Source organism: Haemaphysalis longicornis, unplaced genomic scaffold (assembly GCF_048455015.1).
Source record: "Haemaphysalis longicornis isolate Haplotype H1 unplaced genomic scaffold, Haemaphysalis longicornis Haplotype H1 scaffold_2, whole genome shotgun sequence".
In the NCBI taxonomy this organism is placed as follows: Eukaryota; Metazoa; Arthropoda; class Arachnida; order Ixodida; family Ixodidae; genus Haemaphysalis; species Haemaphysalis longicornis.
In genome coordinates, this window is record NW_027526295.1 from 199,912,307 (window position 1) to 199,918,306 (window position 6,000).

A 6,000-nucleotide genomic window follows, 5' to 3' on the forward strand; every position below is an offset into this window, starting at 1 on the left:
GCAAGGAGGGGTGCGGTTCTTTATTCGCCCCCCTACCTCCCCCCCCCCCCAAAAAAAAACAAAAAAAACATTCGCCCCCTCCAAAACCAATCTCTGGGACCACTACTGCCTGCAATTTACGTGCAAACAAAATTGTATGCAAGATGTTTACAGTTTTATTGCCTGATTCAAAGACACTGGTATACAAAATTTTGAGGAAAGGTGGAGTTGGCCGTGTTTTTATTTGTATTAGGGGTTTTGTGGAAATGTGCCATTTTATTATTTATTTTATAATTTTTTAACTGCTACAGGGACGTCAATTTGTAGAAGTAGTTCGATGTATTTGGTGTTCTATGTTTATTTATTCAAGATGCCCTTATGGCCCCATGGGCAATAATGAGGGGTGTGGTACCTGAGCAGATTGAATGAAGAATAATATCAGAGAATTCTGCAAAGCGTGTGCAGAAAAAAAGAAAAAAATATAGCAGAAACGTCAGTGTCCATACGCATACTAAAAAGCGTACACGCAAAGAACACAATAATAATATACTATGTTTAAGCTACTCGGTCATTTGAATTTTGAATGGGAGGCTCCTAAGGAAATATATGTAGTGCTTGACCAGTTTTCAAAATGGTATTTCTTTTTTACTTTTCAGTGACAGAGGTCTCAACAAGCATCTGGATGCACGTACAACGTTTGTGCTGGGCACCTTTGATATCTGTCTTCTATGGCTGTGGAGCTGCGAATAATTAAAACTATAAACGGTCTCCTTCATTTGGTATATTCCTTTTACATTGTGCATGAACGTGGAAATAATGTGGAGGACAATACACGAGCACTTGCACGTCATCGTCCCCTGGTCTCTTATCTGGTATTTATGTTGCAGTTTAAACAACGACCTACCAGGTAGCCAACATTCACAACCATTTAAAGTTGTACCTCTCAAGCTGAAAAGTTATAATTCATTTGTCCAAGGAACATTTTGAAGGTCTTCACAACAGCGCTTGATTAAAGATTGAGATACTACACTGCAGTTTCAGTTACAACAGCAGGTTCTAAAAATTTTGCATATTTTAATACTGTCCTTCACACCTGCTCTTGAAGCTTGTAAGTTGGAAGCAATCTAATGCTTCCTCTACATCGGTTATTACAAAGGGCTAGTGTCATGGGAGTCAAGCATCTTGCAATACCACAAATTTCCTTAGACTTGGAGCCACTAAATTAGCTACGCTACTATCTATCGCCAATAAATGGGCATTTTGGAATGACCAGATCTGGAAACTGACTCCAAGGGGCAATATCTCATCCAACCTTTTTTTTAGTTTAAAAGTGGCACACTGCACAAGTAAAAAAAAAAGTGCTATTGCGATTACTGTTCTCCACGGCCGGTACACGCGCGCACTTCTAGGAAATCTCGAAGCTCTGCACGGAATTGTTCTTTGATTGTCTCATCGTTCTTGAAGGAAGCAAGAAACCTAAACGCAGAGGTAATTCAGTGTCGGAGAAATAATGAATAAGACGTACTCCAAGTCTGACGATTGGTTGGTGCGGCGCGCAACAGTAATATTAGGGCCACACATAGGAGAAATAAATGTTGAAGTTTTTAAGAGAAAAGGAACCAGCGCAGGGCAAACTCGGGGCGATACCATGGACGCGGTAAGGCAGGCACGCTCCGCATTCATAAAAAAAAATATCGTCAAGATAGACACCCGTCAAAACTGAAAGGCAGCGTCAGTTCCAGCCGTTTCCTTCGTCGTCTGCTACTAGACGCCGGCACTCAGTTTCTTACAGGGAATTCCCTAGGAGGTGGCGCGCGAGGCCACAACAAGCCTGCTAGCTGCAACAACAAATTAATGTCCCTAACTTTTGTCCCCAACTGACAGTGGTTTCAGGAGTCGATCAAAATGTAGATTATTTTCCTCCTTTTACCCGTATGCCAGTGGCCCAAGCCGCGCCGTGTCCTTGGCGCATCAACCATGTCTGTGGCCGTTTACAGTGTTGCCAGGCGAAGAAATTGACCGCTAACCTTTTCAACGAATAGCACCTATAGGATGCACCACCGCGCAATAACTCTTACTGCGGTGCTGCATATTTTTGCAGCGGCAGGTCATCACTGCTCCGTCGCCGAAATCCTGTGTTAACCCAGAGCTCAAGTTACTATTGACTTAGTGATTCAAAACAAGCCATAAATTGATCATCTATACTAGTGATAACAACACAGCGTAGATTGGCCTCATTTTTTGTCGTGTTATAGCCGGCCCCACGATGCATGCGCCGCTGTGAGGGAGCACCGCGGTCCGATGGAGTAGTATAAACAGTCATGTTTTTTTTTTCACAATAGGCCGTGCTCGCGTAAGTGCAGCCTTTACGAACGGCCACATCTCTGCCGTTTTTCATCTCTCATTCATTTTTTTTGTTCTAAATCTTACACTATGTATATAATATGCATGAAATGTTACCCGAAGGAGACAGATTGTTTTCCGTTCCGTGATCAATAGCTTAGTGCTATCCCGAAGGCATCCCAGTAACCGCCCATAAAATGCATCAGACCGGTGTTGCAATTTTAGTGCCTTTTTTATCCCGGATATCGAATTTCGATCTCATTTAGCGTGAAATACCGGGCCTAAGGGCGATCAATATTTTAAGGGGTTATTGATTGCGGCTAGCGGAGTTCTCCCAAAATAAAGTTTTCCTACTCCCGTCTTTAGTCTCTTTTATGTATGAGCGAGAGAGAGCGAGGGAGGTTATCTCTCTCTCTCTCTATATATATATATATATATATATAAATATATATATATATATATATATATATATATATATATATATATATATATATATATATATATATATATATATATATATATATATACATACTCTGAAAAGATAAAAACTCATACAGAGCACGAACAAAATAAGGTTAGTAGAGACAGAGACAAACGAGAAAGACGTAAAAAAAAGAAATAAGTTTACTGACGTTCCAGGGAGAGGACTCCCTGTCTTCAGAGTTACTCTGAAGAAAGGCAGTCCTCTCCCTGAAACGTCAGTAAACTTATTTCTGTTTTCTACGCCTTTCTCGTTTGTGTCTCTCTCTACTAACCTTATATATATATATATATATATATATATATATATATATATATATATATATATATATATATATATATATATATATATATATATATATATTTATATATATATATATATATATATATATATATATATATATATATATATATATATATATATATATATATATATATATATATATATATACAGAAAGATATGTCGGCAGTCTACAACGCCAAAGGAGGCATAGGGGTGTGGTTAGGCTCTTTTTTTACTACGGTTAATGAAGTTCCCTTTGTTTAAATATACGGAAGAAAGAAAGAAAGAAAAACACGCGCCCAGAGTGGGGACCGAACCCACGCCTTTCGATTAGATCGAGAATGTCTTACCAATTCGGCTGTCTGGGCGACTGTGTTCTCCTTCACTTTCTGGGCTATTTATATTTACTAGAAGGTCCCCTTCTCCCCGTGTAGTCAGAGTGGCGCTGGCTACCACCCTCAAGCGTCAGATACACTTCTAGTAAATATTAATAGCCCAGAAAGTGAAGGAGAACACAGTTGCCCAGATAGCCGAATTGGTAAGGCATTCGAGATCTAATCGAAAGGCGTGGGTTGGGTCCTCACTCTGGGCGCGTGTCTTTCTTTCTTTCTTTCTTCCGTATATTTAAAAAAAGTTAACTTCATTAACCGTAGTAAAAAAGAGCCTAGCCACACCCCTATGCCTCCTTTGGCGTTGTAGACTGCCGACCTATCTTTCTGTATTTCCTCAACGAGCCCGTCATTTCCTTACTATATTATATAGAAAGAAATGCCGGCAGTCTTCACCGCCAAAGGAAGCATACGGGAAGGTTGGACTATTTTTTGACCGTTAGTGAATATATTCTTTTTATTAATTTACGTAGAAAGAAAGAAAGAAAGAAAGAAAGAAAGAAAAACACGCGCCCAGAGTGGGGACCGAACCCACGCCTTTCGATTAGATCTCGAATGCCGTACCAATTCGGCTATCTGGGCGACTGTGTTCTCCTTCACTTTCTGGGGTATTTACATGCTCGATTCGCGCCATCCGACTTTAGACAAACTGTCCAAATGAGTGGCAAGGTCATTGAATTTTGTTCCTAGACATGGATCAATGGCATGGACAAGACGGTGCGCGTAAAACGGCACTCGAACCGCAGAATTAGCAGTGATATCGAGATCGAAGCGCCGAAAAACTCTTCTTTTGCAAATTGTCCAGTGACCACGCAAAGCCCCCAGTGCAAAACTGGTCATTCATTTATTCATACTGCAGGCCAAAATGCTGGCCCATGCAGCATCTGTTTTCATGGTTGCGCCCTGAACCAGAATGAGCGGGTGGTCGCTTTTTAAGCTCACAAACGCAACCTCAGACCCAAGCCACGGCATTTGCGGCCTTTCCCAAAACCCAAATCTTGTAGCGTTCCGTGACCCCCACGCACCCCAACAAATGTTGCCACTGCGTTCCCTCCTCATTCGACCTCCAGTCTGCGAGGTGTTCGGACACCAGTCACAGCTCTTCCCGGCGCCCAATCACGGTGACCAGAGCCTCGTGCAAGGCGTCGTCGAATTGGAGCAGGAGTTGGTCGCGCCCGGCAAGAACTTAAAACAGTCAAAGCTCACTGCCTTTTTTACACCCGAATTAAAGTTTTGCTTCTCTGTATACATAATGTTCTGAGTCGTCGCAGTTGTGGCGCAATTAAAGCTCAACTGCTTTAGTTTTTCTTGACTGGACGCTTTTATTGAAATACCGCTTATAACAAAATTTTGGCCGTCCCGCTGACTTCGTTATAACGAGGAATCACGGTACATATATGTATATATATACAGAAAGAAATGCCGGCAGTCTATAACGCCAAAGAAGGCACAGGGGAATGTCTAGACAAGTTTTTTTTATCGTTAGTGATGTTACATTATTTTTTTATTAATTACGTGAGAAAGAAAGAAAGAAAAACACGCGCCAAGAGTGGGGACCGAACCCACGGCTTTCGATTAGATCTCGAATGCCTTACCGATTCGGCTATCTGGGCGACTGTGTTCCCTTCACTTCCTGGGGTATTTATATTTACTACAACTGCGCCTAACGAGCCCCTCATTTTCAAACCCTATATATATATATATATATATATATATATATATATATATATATATATATATATATATATATATATATATATATATATATATATATATATATATATATATATATATATTATATATATATATTCACCACTTTCTTTCTGACTCAAACAATTCTTCATCTGTTTCTGTGACCTACCATTCTGTGATCTTTCCTTTCCGAGGTTTTCTTGGCTGCCAACCCTTATTCTGTCTTAATTAACCGAGCTCCTCATTTCCCATTTCTGATTCGCTACATGCGTAGCGAGGGCATCTGTTCCGGCAGTCTTGGTGCCAAAGGCAGCTTAAAAGGTTTCAACGCTGGTCGACCACTCTCGACATGTCGTAGACACTCGAGTCACGGCCCGGGGGTTAAAAAGAAGGTCCCCTTCACCCCGAGTAGTCCGAGTGGTGCTGGCTACAACCCCCAAGTGCAGGAGAAACAAAATACCTTAACATAAATACCCGAGAAGTTAAACAGCCCCGCCGGTAGCGTAGTGGTCATCGCACCAGACCAGTATTCTGGAGGTCGTGGGTTCGGATCCCACCTGGCGGGCATTTTTTAACAACTTTCTTTCTGACTCAAAAAATTCTTCACCTGTTTCTATGACCTACCGCATTCCCCCCTTTGCTTGCTTTCCGAGGTTCTCTTGACTGCTAACTCTTATTCTGTCTTAATTCACCAAGCCCCTCATTTCCCATTTCTGATTCGCTATATATATATATATATATATATATATATATATATATATATATATATATATATATATATATATATATATATATATATATATATATATATATACAGTGAAAGAGAAGACTAAA

General features: G+C 40.7%; 1 non-coding gene across 1 annotated transcript; it reads left to right on the plus strand.

The window, feature by feature from the left end:
- The first annotated feature begins 5,658 nt into the window (after nucleotides 1-5,658).
- Nucleotides 5,659-5,731, plus strand: Trnat-agu (transfer RNA threonine (anticodon AGU)). Its single transcript has one exon. It is a non-coding gene; the product is annotated as a tRNA-Thr (tRNA).
- The last annotated feature ends 269 nt before the right edge of the window (nucleotides 5,732-6,000 follow it).